The following is a 16,173-nucleotide window of genomic DNA, read 5'->3' as shown; positions in this document are numbered from 1 at the left end:
TGTGTACTGGTCATCTGCCTCTACTTTTCATTGATGATCATAGGAGCTTTGAACCACGAAGATTTCTCTTCCAAATCTGTATTTTTTCAACCCCTTTTGTTATCTCCGTCTGGCAATGGCGTAGAGCAAGCTGAATCAGCACCGCCAACGGATAGATAACTTTCCTATCTTGAAAATATAAAAAGATAACATTGCATGATAGATAGATTTATTTTCTAGATTAGATAGCATATTAGGATAATATCTATTTGATAAGTTTTCGAATTAAAATAGGAGTTAATCTAAATTGTTTCCTAGTTTAAATAGGATATCTTTTCACTTTAGATAGTTAACTTTCATTAATAATTTATTTCGAATTTTAATAAAAAATCCAAAACATGTGTATGTCATACATGATTAGATGTATAAATTCCATGTCATTATGCCACATCATTGCCATGATACATGCCATGCCATTTAGTGATTGCATATTTAGGGTCATTTAATTTAGAATGGAAAGGGGTGTGTAAAATGGATCGCTTGGATCGGAAATCGCCTGGACCAGATCAGACCGGCCGGTTTGCTCTGGTTCCCGAGAGTGTCGGTCCGGTTTTTGGTTCCCGGGAGTGTCGGTTCGGTTTTCGGTTTCTAAAAGTGGAACCGATGTCCAAGTAGTCCGGTTCCCGGTTCCAAGGGGGAATCGGACCGGACGGACCAGACCGACTATGTATATATATTTTATTTTTTTCTTCAAAAAAATTAGTAAAATGTGAACTAAACTCTAAGTGAACTTCATTGACAAAAATTCATTGACAAAAATTAGTAAAATGTAAACTAAATCCTAAGTGTTTGACCAAAAAAAAAAAACTAACCTTTAAGTGACCAGTTCCATTGGACTGGACTGGACCACCGGTCCGATCTAGTTCACAGTCCTAGGACCAACCGATCCAGTCACCGGTTCCCAATTTTGGGAACCGGTTCTCTCGGTCTGGTTCTCGATTCCACCTTGGAACCGGACCGGACCGGGAATCGATCACTCCTAAGAATGCATGTCATATTAGAATAGATTGCATGTTTAACTTAGGTTAGAATGCATATACTTAGCCTTATAAATAAATCAAGAGGGAATTAATTGGAGTTGTTAGTTAGTTCATAGAAATCATGCCAGGTCAGGTTAGTATTTCCTATTAATGAATACTTTGCAGATATTTGGGAAATTAATTTATGTGATTTACTTGCTATTGACACCTACTTTGTAACCAACAAATTATACAAAGGTAAAATTTGAGATTAGGGGCCTTTGATTGCGACATGGCCCGTTTCTCGTTAAAAAGAATCGTCTTAGTGTTTTTCAAGTTAATTTCAGTTTCATAGTATTCAATCTAAGTCAAGACATTGATTTAGCCACTAATTTAGAAAAGTCTTTAGAGTTACTATTTAGTTAACCACTGAAATCAACTCTTGGTTAACTTTTTTTGAAAAAAATCAAAAAATTAAAAAATCACTAAATCAACTATTTTTTTACCTTAATTTTAATTTTAACTCATCAATTTTATAAAAATCAATCAAAAATTGACTTTTCCCCAAATCAAGAATTTCGATTTCTAGTTGGCCAAATTTGAAATTTACTCTATTCTAATCATTTTTTAGGAAAATTTTCTTCACAACATTTGATCCGGAGGTCGTTATGCATGCAATTATTAACCCAATTTCGAGATTCTAAGCTGGAAGCGAAATTCCCCAAGATTGAGTACGATTAGGCACTAGCAACTCAATTTCAATTTCAATTTTGACAAAATCACAACGGTCGGACCCAATTTGACCAACTTAGTGATTCAATGGTTGCTTAGACCAAGTGGGATCAATCCAATTGGCCCAATTTGTTCTGACCCATTCTAGTCTAAGGTCTAATTTGATTAATTGAGACCCAATTTGATCAATGGAACTTCCATAGTACATAATGGCCTAATCCGTCGTACAAATCGAAGGAAATTAAGATAATCGGCGTACCTCGAGATGATCCAATCAAACCAAGCCGACCAGGGTGAGCTCGGCCCATTGGACCGAGCTCGACTGAGCCGACCGGCCTGCCATGCCGGACCACCAGCTGTGCAACCACCCTTAGCCCCCTAAATAAGCTCAGCCATCTCTCCCCATATCTCTTCCAGCTCCGTTGAAGCTCGCCATTACCGTGACTCTGCGGAACCGAATCTCTTCAGACGCGCGCCTTTCCTCATTCGGCAAAGCAACAACTGTTCCGACGGCTCTACCTCGAATCGCCATTGCTTCAAGTTTTTCCTCAGTCATAGCTTGAGCTTCTTCATTCGGTTTCAATCATGGAGATGTCTATGTTTTCCAGTTGCAGTTTGATAGCCTCGAATCTGCTTGGGAAGTCGATCCTGCAGTTTCTTATTATCATCACCTGTCTTCACTCTCGCTAGTTGCTACCTCCAGTGAGTGCCAATCATAGTTAGACCTCTGCTCTCTGGATTTATGAGAACCACGCTTTCGAGGTTCACAAATCCGCGCTCTGTTTTTGTGATCTGAGATTGAAAATCTGACCTATAATTGTTTGAAAATCGTCTATGACTGAGGTTCCATTTAAGATCTAAATTCACCCTGGTGATGTTATGATTGTCTGAAGATAGATCGCTGATTTGTTGTTGTGTTTAGATCTCTTGGCTGAAATGCATGTTATTTGTTCGATCGGAATTCCTGAACTAAATCAGTTCGTGTATTCAGATGTGGAATCTGACTGAAATTACCTCCTTGCTTAATTCTTTTGCTGAATAGACTAAACGAGTCCAGTGGTCATACATTTCGGAGTTTACTTTTGAATGTTTCGATTTAGACTCGTAATCAATGTTCATAGCAAGTTTCACTACAAGCGTGAACCACCGAAGAAATGAATTACGCACACTTCATGTATTCGTCTTAGATATGTGTTCGCTGTGTGTGATTGTTCAATGCAAAAGTATGAAGCAAAACGTTGCTGGTCTGTTTCTTGTGTACATCCTACTGAGGGTATTGATTGAATTATTGCTATGTTTGCTCCATTTGAGAAACTGCTTGATAAAAACTTGGTAATTTTGCTCGAGTTCGTTAATATGGACTTTGCTGCTAGCTGAAATGGAATGAAGTTTTGTAATAATGTGAGGAGTATCTGCTTGAATATGCATAAACTTGAGTTTGAAGATGTCTAACAAAAATCCGGAAATTCGGAGTTTCATTGACCCCTAGGTATTCTCTGATTTTTAGAAATTTTAGAGTTGGAATTTCAAAAATCGTCGTGAGCTATCGCTTCTCCCTGAGATTGAGAGCTTCGCAGTGATATAAATTTTGTAAAAATCCGACACCGTTTGATCCAAAAACTTGCATCTGCAAAGTATCAAAACTTTTTGCACTCGATTTGAAAAACTTACATCATTTTTCTCTGATTTTGTTCTGCAAAAATAAAATTGTTGGAGTCCTTTTTTGCAACAAAACTGAAAAGTTGTTTTTTATGGTCTTGATTGCTAGTGTGGAAATTTTAAGGACTTTTTAGCAAATTTTAGGTGGTCAATTTGGCCAACAATCGGACAAAGTCAGCTCTGGCCTACAAAACAGTTTGCTGTTGAGTCTTTAAGGAAAATCGGTAATTTTGTGTAATATGAAGGGCTTATTTAAAAAAACTCAAAACATAAAAGTTATTAGAATTTCACGCAGTTTTGACCAAGTTTAAAATTTTCCAGTATTTTTCAATCGGGTCAGAATTTGGGTCAATTTCTGAGCAATGTTGAAATCGGGTCAGATTTGGGTCAAGTGTCCTTAATGAACATTGAAGTACACATTTCAAGCTTTCTATTGATGCCCAATTCATTCAAAGGATAGGTCATTAAATCACCTAATTGAATCCAATCATAATTGCTCATAATCTGTTAATAATTGAATAAGTGATCCAATTTGGCTCACTTATTGATTGGTGATTGCTAAAGTTCATTTGGCCTAAATGCTTGTTTAATTGAGCTTCGCATGTGATTTTTAGATATATGATTAGGCTCACGAAGCATGTTGATTGGCGGGTACATTAGTGGGTGTGATTAGCCTTAACTAGAAATGAACGACAATGGCCCACCGCTTTGTGAATACAAGTGGGGGTTGATTATCGTTAATCTTAATCAATGAACCGCTAGTGGATTAGAAAGTGGCTTGGGACAATCGAATTGCATGACTAGTTCTAAGACCAATTTCGAAACAATAAGATGCTGATTTGATGTGAACGTTGCTAATTGCTTCCTTCGCTTGAGTGCATATCATGCATGATTGAATGATAAAACTGACACACTCCGAGACGGCGGCCGAAGGTGACACCCAAGGTGGCGGCGGCCGAATGGAGCCAATGGGGGTAGACCAATGTCCATGTCGGTCTTAATCTTTTGTAATAGTTTACACTAGTGCAGTCTTAATTAGGCTAGTTTAAACATTCATATGTTAATTAGCATTGGCTATAGCTAATAACATCCACTTAGACTTAGCCTCACGCTTTAATAAATGATTAGAATAGTCTAGCCTAGGCTTTACCCGAATTAATTCATTAGATTTAGGCTAGCTTTAGTTTCAAATAGCAAGCTTCTGAGGATCATGTCTTGAGGCTTAATAACAAGGCCATGTAATATTCTTTGCCCGACTCGTGTCGGGTTTTCCATTTTCGCATTTACTTTAGAAGTATTTTCAATTTCTTGGGTGTTTCCGCACCGTCATTTTAATACATTGATTGTTAATCGCTTTCCTAGAATAGGATAGGATTAGCTTAGGCACATAATGAACCCACTACAAAAACATTTGGATGGTCACTTAGTGGACTAATGCCTTTTAGGATCATAAATGGTAAATCAAGATTGCATGATTACTTTGGAAAAATAACCAGCTAGTAGGTACCAAAATGGTGCTAATAGAATCATTAGCGTAATCAAGTTCCTATTATTAGAATATTTGGTTCCTTAGGAATTGAGAAGACGCTCCCGTGTCTCAATTGGTTTCTAGCTGATGAGACTAGCAAATATCACATAGAGGGGGGGGGGGGGGTGAATAGGTGATTTGAATACTAATTGATCAATTTTAATGCGGAAGTAATTGATCTAAGGTAAAGTTTGAATAATGTTCAGATTTTGATCAATCTTTGAATGGCAAACAAATAAAAGTGCAATTAAATAAATAAAAGGAATTTTAGGGAAGAGAAAATTTGCACATAGATGTATAGTGGTTCTGCTTAGATCAAACCTATGTCCACTCTCCGACGCTGGCAGCCTACTGGCCGGATTTCACTAGATGATTAATCAAGAGATTACAAGTTCTAAGTGATATTTTTCGATGAAGGATGGATCACTCTATCTCACTCAATCACCTTTACAACAAGTCTCTCAATATCATAGATATTAGCTCAAGACGGACAAGTTATACTGGTCGAAGTGTGCTCAGACTTTGGAATGGATGATTTTGGATATTGTCTCTCTACTTCTGCTCCTTGATAATTTATCTCTTTTTATACTCATTTACTTCCAAACTAGCCATTGGATAGTCTTCAGAGGATCATTTTCCAATCTTCACGTTGGACAGATTTGTATAAAAAGGATTGATTAGCCGTTGGGCGACAAAGTCTGAATCCCGCTAAATTTGATCGCCCGTACAACCAGAACTTTGGTTTCCAAAGAACTTTGATTTTCATAAGCAGAGCTTCTTCATTTGGAAATAAACTTGTTGTGGGGTTGATTGTCAATCAATCAAGGATATTTCAAGATGTAAATATTCTTTGCAAAATAGTCTTTTAAGATCAAATCAATCAATATTTTCCAATGGTGAAATCCAAGCCAGACTACTAGCCGTTTTTCTGAGTTTGCGATAGCGTCTTGATAAAGTTTGATCTTTATCTCGTACTTCAGAACTTGAGTCAAAATGATTTGTTCTTTAATTTCTGAATCTTTTGTTTCCAATATAAACTGAAATTTTTCAACTGCTGTATACAGAGTCCGAACTTTGTTTTTTGCTTTGCAAAACTTAGACTTTTTCTTCTGATCCGTGTAAAGTCTGGACCTCCAGGAAAATAACTTCCTGGACTTAGAAATTCTTCAAAAGTATTTGTCAGAATTATAATAACTCTTGGATAGTTTTGTTAACTTTAAAATATATTAGGAGGTTTTCTCAACACTAGCCAACCCAAATGGCTAGTGGCGACTCCTAGTAAATACTTCAGTTGTTAATAACTAGTGGCTCTCGCATCTTGGGAGAGACTGTGCTTGTAATTGATGGACTGATTTGGATCACCATTAGTTGATGTGCTCAAGTCGTCTTTTGGGATGTTGATTCAGACTGTCTTATGAGCAAATACCTCTAAATCTTTCCTGAGACCCCAAAAGGGAACCCTTTAGGGAGGGTTACGACACTTGCATCGAGGTATTTAATTTCTTTCCTTATTCTAGCAATTTTTTTTTATTATTGAGTGTTATTTTCATTGTTTGCGCACCCGCATTATTATGCCTCACATGTTAGTGGCTAAGTTTAAAATCATTTCAAGTTGCTTGCTAAAATGTATTTGAGAATAAATGAGAAAACGTACCAAAAGGGCATTATAGTATCTAGCGTAATCACGTCTCCAAATTCATTTAATCTCTGGTTCATAGAAGTAAAGTACTCTCCTAAACTTTACTTGGGTTTCCAATCGACCCACCAAAAATTAATTAGTAACGATTCCGAAATGAAATTGATTTGCATGTTAAGAACTTGAACCAAAATTACGAATTAGTAAGGGCTTGGAAGAGCTTGAGCTAGGTCTAGGCTTAGTAATCTATTATTCAACCCTAGGTTCCCCCACCCCCCCGAAAAGGTAGGTCGCGATAACTTGGCGACTCCGCTGGAGACTTGACATAAGACTCTTAGTGGATCTGGGCAAAAAATTTTCTCATTCAAAAATAATTTTGTCTGGTAGCATGGATATAAGGTACGTCTTAAACATTGAGTGTTAAATATTTTTGCAGATGTGAGTTATAAGGGGAGTAGTCTATGGTAACCCTTTATTTGTAGGGAGATGTGATAAATGTTTAATTTCGATATTGAAGAGGTGATTGCATATGAATTGTTGTGCATGCCTTTATTATTTTAGCATTACACTATTACACATACAACTTTATTGCCGAACTTGGGCCGCGATAGGATCATCTAGGATTGTGTTGAGAAAGATACAATCGTGAACATGAGACTGCGATGTAGACATTGTCTTTCTTATACCTAAACTTTCTTCGTGGGTGTTAAAAGTGTTTGTCCCTATCCTCTAAACCGTGCGATTATAGGGCATTTCTTTTAACTAAGCCGAAGTTAAGAGGACCTAATTCAAGTATGCGAGACCGTGACTGATCAGATCATCCTCTTAACTTCACCTTGCTAAGCCGTCTAGATATAAATTGAGCCTCACGTCTCATGCACATGTATATGTGATTGTCATTATTCTTGGTGAAGTGAGTTTTTTATCCCATTACCTTGCAATTTATTTATTCTATTTTATTGGTCAATGGCAAAAGGTTGGGTCATTGGTCTCAATTTATGTACAATGGGGAGGACCGAAGTTCAATTCATTTCCACTCCTAAAAAAGAGCTCAAGGTGTGGTGGAATAAGCTGGATTGAAAAAGCCAAAGCTATGCGAAGTTAAAGATGGGCCGCCTCCTCCCATTACTAGATATCAACATCCACTCTGGCACTATGCAAGCGACACTGCACTTTTGGTGTCACCGAACGTCTACCATCACATTTGGTAAGCATGAGTGAACTCTAACTTAGGAAGGATACAGTGTCGCCATTGAAATGCGTCTTAGGACTGAACTTGTTAGGTCGCCTCTCAGCATAGATCCCATGTTTGAATTATCACAATTTTTGAGAATTAGAACCGAAGCATTAAGGAGAGTTGTTAATGCTAATTGCTATACATGTCCATTCTCGTTTTTAGCCGAGTACTTTTCAAATCAATCAATGACTCAAAGTAGGCTATTCCTTCTAGCATTTTTTGGGCTCATCACTTCTCCTCATCGTAAAAATGCAATCGATCCTTTTATTACGTGGGTGGTTAAAAATGCATGCGTGTACATATATTCACAAGTCACGAGTGAGTGGTAACTATGCGTTATGTCATCCTCTTGTGTTGAAAAGAGTAAATTTCATGCCACGTTGTAAATGATTTCCATCGGCATGCCACAACATGAAATATAATGCATTCTTTCCTGCTCTCATTTCGTATGATTATCTTGTTTGACTATGAACTCATATTTTTTGCATCAGGTTGAGTACTAAGCAGATCTCTTACCTTATAGCAAGGGATTTCATTCACTAGACTTCGGCTCACCCCTTATTTTTTAGACATGTAGGATGGATCGCCCACCTCCTTTGCTTTTTAGAGCTCCCACGCATTATGAGTGTATATATGAGAATGTGCTTATACCTGGATCGGAAATGATATATAATAAGTGTAGGTCCATCATATGGGTTGACGTGGGATTGCCAAAGTGGATTCCCTATCATTGTGTTGCTTGGTACATGAATTTCGATGGTGAGTTGGTCAGATCATTGAGAGGCTTTGATGGCAAAAGTGATGAGTCGACGGGTGAGGTTGTCAATCTGGAGCGGAAAGCTTGACTTTTGTACAGGCAAGCCTTTGGGCGAAGAAGAGTAGTGTCACTATAGGTGACCCTAACCCTTTCCCGGGTCTTTTATGTTTTGTGGTAGTTTTTGGATGATGTATTAATAAAGTAATACTGATGTGAATATAATGAGATATATGTATAATATTTAAATTGTACGACTTCCTATATGTGATGTTGGGCATGCTAATAGAAAATATAAATCAAAAGAAAAACCATACCAGTAAATAAAACTCAGAATATTCTTGAATGCCAAATCAACTTAGGAGAAACATGAATCATGTAATGTCAAATTGACAGACATTCTCGTTATTTCTTTTGACATCCAGCATGGACACATCACAAGAAAAACCAATTTGAAAAAAATTCATAATCAAATTCATAATCAAGAACTAAGAGTTTAATGTGTCATGATTTCCTATCTCTTCACTTAACAGTTAACACATGAAAGAGAGTGATGACTTAACATATCTATTTTTTTAGTGAATTGATTCATTGGACAATGATGAAAGAAACAACGCACAGAGAGGGAGCTGTACCTTTGATCTCACAATCACTAAGATACGTGCGTGAATGAGAGAGCATTCTCACACCTTCATGCACTTATCAAACATACACATTGCCATGAACAAATACCAACATGTGTGCATGCAGAGGCCCACACCGTACTCACGAGCAAGCATGTACAAAGACACGCCACCAAACACCAACACATGTTCATGTGTACACTCACTTGAGCATATCGGCATGGACATCACCAAACAATTACCCCCAGAAAATAAATTCAAACTAAGAATGGCCAAATTTCTTTTTGTTTCTTTTCAATTTTCCTTTTTTGTCTCTTTCCATGTAGCCACACAGAATCACAACGCCGGTTTAAATCTTTCTTTGACTAGGTAATTGAAAAATTTGTAAGCATTCTCCATAAAAAGTATAGAACCACAAATTCATGGAATATACCTGATTCGATAAATCAAATTCGAACACGATAAGAATTCACCATAAACTCGCTTACAAGATGTCGAATTTAAAAAATTGGATTGCAAGGATCACGAGAACAGGGGAAAATTTCAAATCAGTATCCAAAGTAGGGTCATTTTATCAAAAAAGGGTCCAAAGTGGACATAGTGTTAAATAAGAGCCTGAAGTGCCCAATCAGTCTTAATAGGAGTCCGAAGTGCCCAATCAGTCTCAAGTAAGGACCTGGGTTCGCCGGCTGGTCAAATGCTCACCGGCCGACAAGCACGTCACTATTTTAGCGATTTGAACAAGGGCAATTTCGTCTTTTACTTTTTAAAATTTTTTTGTTTTTTTTTTCTCTTTTTTTTTTTCCTTTTCTTCTTTTTTTTTTTTTTTTGCCTCTTTTCCCTCCACCGACCATAGCCGGGGCCGGCGGAGGTTGCCGGCCTCGGGCAAAGGGCCACCCTTGCCGGCGTTGGGCGAGGGCCGCCCTCACCTGGGTTGGGCGGGCGAGGGCGACCCTCGCCAAATCCGGCGAGAGCGGCCTCTGCCTGAGGTCGGCAACCTCCGCTGGCCCCGGATATGGTCGGGGGAGGGAAAAGAGGAAAAAAAAAAGAAGAAGAAAAGGAAAAGGAAAAGAAAAAAAGAGAAAAAAGAAACAAAAAAAATTTAAAAAGTAAAAGACGAAATTGCCCTTGTTCCGATCACTGAAACAGTGATGTGCTTGTCGACCGGTGAGCATTTGATCGGCCGGCAAACCCAGGCCCTTACTTGAGACTAATGGGACACTTTGGGCCCCTATTTGAGACTGATTGGGCACTTCAGGCCCTTATTTGACACTATATCCACTTTGAATCTTTTTTGAGAAAATGACCCCACTTTGGATATTGATTTGAAATTTTCCCCGAGAACAATGAGCGGAAAACTTGACCTCATTCATTAACGACAGACTTTACCAACTACCACTATCGAAGGGAGAGAATTCACTTACCTGAATCCGTAATATCGATATCTGATGAATCATCCTACTCTTCCTCTTCGTCAATGACCTTGCCGTTGACGCTTTTGTCGTAATTGCTCTCGATTTCTTGTTTGTATTATGGTGTGAACAACAATCGAAGCTTGCGTATGGTTTTGCTTGAGAAGACACACAGAAGCAGAATATAAAAACAAGGTAGTAAAGAAAATATATACATAAGATTGATTTTATAATTCAATTAGAACATAAACGGCATGATTATGGGGAACCTTAATTATCCTTAAGATCGTTGGAGAAATATGTTGGAAAAGATGAAAATAAGAATATATATGTGACGTATGCAAATACTATCCTTAAGGATAATTCCGCCTCTCTAAGTACAAAACTCGATGCGATAGGCTCTAGTGGCTATTCTCCCAAGATACAGTAGATCTTCATCTTTACTCCGCACATAATAATAGAAGGAACAGAAACAATCTCATTATATGTAATAGCTCATGAGCCGAATCCTTGGGATAACATGCCTGCCATTGACTCTGTCCTCAAGTTCTTTAAATTATATCATAGCCCCCCTTGATTGTATTAGAGCCATAGCATTAACCAGAATATTTTATTCTAAAAGGAAAATAACGAGTACATGAAAATTTTTTCCCACTATTACTAAAACTTCTGATTTGAATTCTCCAGTAATTGTTAATGCTCCTATGTCTCTAAACCCTCATGTTTAATTCCATACTTCTAATGTTTCTAAGATTGACTATCTCTATGAGGTTTCTTACTTTAGTGAGGATAGTAAGATCTCTGAAACTCATCTCCCACTTATCAACTCATATTCTACATTTGCCAAACCAGCTTCTTTCTCTCTCATCAGATCTATCAAACAACTGACCAAACATACTCCTAAAGAAGTCAAAGAGTATCTAGTCCTCTAAATTTGATCAACACCCTATTCCTGCAACCGAGCAAGAGCACTTTGTCACCCTCTAAATTCCTTTAGATTTTCCTAGATAATGGATACAACAAGGATATACGCATCCCCACTTTGGTGCTATACACCTTGCTTTGTCTTTTCATGATAGGAAAGGTCTACTAGTTGTAGCTCAAATGGCTCTTTTAGACATCTGTTTCTTGGATTACCAACATACTTGCATAGGTATCATCTGAACTACTCTTAATGCCAGAATAGTGTTTGTTGAGTTATTTCCAAACTTTAATATGATCCTTTCAGATCCACACATTTTATCTGCTCTCAAGGTCCAGTTACAGCTCATTGGAGCTCCTCAAACTCTTGACTCGATTGTTGCAACTTCGCACTACTAAATGGTTTACTAGGTCCAAAACCAAGCTATTAACTTCGATTTTCCTAGATTTGAAGATGCTTTGTTCATCTCTATTGACAATGACCAAATATCCTGTAGCTACATCCCTTGACAGATCCCTCATAACCAGCTAGTCATGTTACTCCTAGACATTTGGGTAACTAATTATGAAAAGTTCCACCAAAACTCCATGTCAGTCCAGATAATGGAATCCTAGTTCATCAAGAAGAAAAATGGGACTATAGTCATTAAGTTTAGTAAGGAAAATGAAGAAATTTCTTCTCCCATTATTTTCCCTACTATCTTTATGATACAACCTCATGTTGCTGACAAGCCCGTTGAAGATGGTGATCATATTCAAAAGCCCTGATTGAATCCTTTGACAAAGAAGGTCGTTCGATTCATTATTACTAAGACCCTCAAACAGCGCACTGTTTCTGGGATCTAAACACTTTGTATAAATCCTCCAAATGAAAAGGATGACAGGCCGTCAAGAAAGAAGAAACGACAAAAATATAAACTTTACCAGAGGTACCTTGATGGAGACCCTACAATTGGACCTCTAGGCGAAGACGAAGGAAGATACCAATTTATGGTATCATATGGACCACCCAAATCACAAGCACCTTTCTCCAAAACCATGCAAATCACCTTCACAACTACCTTCACTTCCTAAGAAAAAACCCTTTTCTCAAAAGCCAATTTTTTCACCCTTCTATAAGCCCATATTCAAAAGTGTTGAGAAGAATACTTTCCCTTTAAAAATGTCAGTTGTGCCATCACAATCTAGTTGTGTCTTGAAACCTCAACCCCATCCTGTATTTTCACAAATTTGTATGTTCTCAGAATCTAACTTCTCACCTTTGGGAAGATCTAACCCCACTACTCATTTCCCAGCATTAAAAGAATTTCTAGATGCATGTCGTGACCTACCCTCGAGGGCTACCCCAAGAGTAGATTTAGAGGTAATTTTTTATAAGATGGTCTGAATGGTACGTACAAATGATGGTCTCAAATAGATCATCATTTGATAACATCGCAAACGTCCCATCAATCATAGATGTGGATTCTCCCTAAGTCCATATCTTGCGTGACATTTGATCATTTTTAAGTTTTTAAACAAGTTACATATTTTCTAGGAGTCGCCACTAGCCTTTGTCGGGATCAGTTAGAATACTTAATCAAAATGCGAGAATTTCATTTCGATTTCTACGTAACCAGAGAATTATTGGAACAGGGACTTGCTTACGCTAACATTTCTATTAGTGCCCTTTCAGTACTCGACTAGTTTGTTTTATTCTAAGTGATGATGCAACTTGGTTTACCATTTGATCCTTAAGGTCTCAATGCCACTAGGTGTCCATGCAAATTTTTTTTTTGGAGTTCATTTAAATTCTAAGCTAATCGTAATTCCAGCCTAGAAAAGGAAATTAACAAACAATGTATTGAGATTACCCAATGAAATGAAAAGACAAGTTATTCTAAGCGCAAGAAAGAAAAACCTGCCATTCATCGGGAAATTAGTACAAATCAAATTGAAAACCTGAGACAAGGTTGGGTAACAAATGATAAGGTATAAAACGGGATTGAAGTGGACATTGGTCTTTAGCCTCCATCTTCATGAGTTTCGACCTCCTCCTCCATGGACCGCCTCGATGGTGTCGGTTTTCGGTTGATTCATATATTCATTTTCACATCGTGCACTCATACAATCCAATTAATGAAAAACATCTATTCATCAAACAAAGAGTGACCTAAGGGTTAGTCTTTGCTTCTCATGCATTTCAACCATCCCAACCTCCTAATTAACTAAAATTGATTGATTAATGGTTAATGACAATTGGTCACCATTTGTTTGCGCAAAACGATGATCAATATCAAGCAACCCCTAAATTTGGTTTAAGTGATCCCAGTTGGTCACCCATCGAGCATACATCACACCTATGCATTCATCTAGCAAACACATGCATAAGCATAAAATTAAACATGCAATTAGGTCATTTGACTCAATCAATCACACAAAGGGGAAGTGAACCAATAAAGGGTCACTTATTCAATTTAGTCTCAAATTCTAACTGATTCTGTTTTAATTCAATTAATCTATCAAACAAAGTTCAATTGAAATAATTCAAGCATGGATAGAAATCTTTTAATGTGCACTTCAAAGTTCATGAAGACCACTTGACTCGATTTTGATCCAAAAAACCCGAAATTGAGAAAAATGACCCAACAGTTGAGATTCTGACCTGAGTTTTGACCCGAGAGCTTGGAAAAATATCTAGAAAATTCTGAATCCCACCAAATTTTACGGAGAGTTAGTCTTTTTTTTTTTGGGTCAAAACAGAGAGTTAGTTCAATCTGTTATTAACAACTTGTATGTTTTTAAATTTTGCAAAAAACACCCTTAACTATGTGATATTTACAGAATAGTCCAGGGACTCAACTGAAAATTGTTTTATAGGCTGATATCGACCTTGTTCGATTTATTGCATGTAAATGCCTCTATACTTTGATATTTAGTCCTTAAACTTAATGGTCTACTGATGAAGTCCCTAATGAATAGCTTTTTAGTTTTGCGTTTTTGCAAAAAGGACCTCAAGTTCACTAAAATTGCAAAACACTTTAGGGTGTTCAGGGAAGCAATTTCCCAGATCTGAGTGTCGAAATAGGTGGTCAGCACATTAATGAGACCTTTGAGCTATCAAACGAGCTTCAATTTCGATGAAGTTAATATCATTAAAAAGATTAGGATCTTGACTACAACTTTCATGAAGAACATTTTCTCTAATTTTGAACATAGAATTTCATAAAAATTCGAAAACCGAGTAAGGTCGAGTCAAGAATAGACAATCTAAGCTTAATCTTCAATTTTATAGATTCTGGACGTCAGATTTCATGGTCAATTTAACCTAGCAAATGAAGTCGGATTTTAATATATGACCTATCAAATCGAAGCTTAGGAAGCCAGAATCATTTATCTAGTTGATTATTTTCTAAAATATCTTCATTTACTATGTCAAAACGCTTAATGAACCATACTGACTCATGAACTCCGAAAATTCCAAAACAGGCAAACAGTCATGGATCATTCAACAAGTAATACCGATCAACTTTCACACAAAACATGCTCATCAATCAACATTCTAAGGCCTACTTCAGCAACATATAAGTAGCATTTGGCCATCACAACACCATATCCACATTTGGCAATGAAACTTCCTCAACATTCGTCTAAGTCCTAAACTAAGATGAAGTATAACATACCTTTGTCAATGAGCTTGCTAAGTTCAATTGAGCTATTTGGCCACCAATAAACTTCATGAAATGGCCAAGATTAGCTCACCAAGATCTAAATCGAAGAATGTAATTTAAAGTGAGAATCGATTTCGAAAAACTTGAATGTACGATTAACAACTCAAGTAAGTGAATGAAGTTTAGTGGAGTTTTGGTTAGTTTCTAACCATATCATCATCAAGGATAGATTGTAGAGGCCAGTCTCAAGCTTTGGATCGCCAAAGGAGTCATCGGACGATCGGGATAACAGCTGGAATATGGCAGAAAGTACTTTGACGTGCATGACGTTTTTGCGCCGAAAAGAACTTCGGTGGGAAATGGAGGCTTTTGGCGAGGCTTTGGTGCAGCTCAACTTGCAATCGGCAGGAGCACTTCGTGGGGGACGACTGAGTGGCGATGAATAGTTGGAGGTAGGCCGGCGGTTGGCCAGCGAAGATACGGCCGCGAGAGAGAGAAAGAGAGAGAGTGTGTGCTTCTTGTAGAGAGAGAAGTGATTAACCAAAATAGTTGAACCCTGCAAATTTTGGAGGGAAAATTTGCTACATACATCCTTTATCTTTGAATTTTGACCCTTAGATTAATCTAGTGGCTCCAATTGTTTACTTTCCCATTAAGTAAGCTCCCTATTGCCTCATTTATAGCCACAAGGATTGGTGGCATGTCAAGATGGGTGGCCCTTATTAAATAATGATGAATGGTTAGAATTGCTTCCTTAAGGATTAAGGAATGCCTCTCATTATTCAAAATTTGATGACAATGATTGATGACATGGCTTTAGGGGCAATTTTGTAATTTCCCAAGGGATATTTGTGTAATTTTTGCATGTGAGGGAAGTTGGTGGGCCTGCCATGACTGGATGATCGGAAAGCTAGCAACCACCGGAAAATAGTCGGCTGGGTCAAATCCGGTGGGACCAGGTTGACCGGACCTTGGCCGGTCCAATTGGACTTCAATTTTGGTCTAATTTTTATGATCTTGCTC

At 37.7% G+C, this 16,173-nt stretch overlaps 1 long non-coding RNA gene across 1 annotated transcript; it reads left to right on the top strand.

The window, feature by feature from the left end:
* Positions 1-1,999: 1,999 nt before the first annotated feature.
* On the top strand, positions 2,000-8,808 carry LOC130138241 (uncharacterized). The gene is made up of 3 exons (XR_008816633.1): positions 2,000-2,492; positions 7,530-7,760; positions 8,473-8,808. It is a non-coding gene; the product is annotated as an uncharacterized LOC130138241 (long non-coding RNA).
* Positions 8,809-16,173: the final 7,365 nt, after the last annotated feature.

This window comes from Syzygium oleosum, unplaced genomic scaffold, assembly GCF_021117445.2.
Source record: "Syzygium oleosum isolate NSW1041296 unplaced genomic scaffold, Sole_v2.1 Sole_v2.01, whole genome shotgun sequence".
Lineage (NCBI taxonomy): Eukaryota > Viridiplantae > Streptophyta > Magnoliopsida > Myrtales > Myrtaceae > Syzygium > Syzygium oleosum.
The sequence above is the reverse complement of the archived record's forward strand: the minus strand, read 5'-3'. Positions and strand labels throughout refer to the sequence as shown.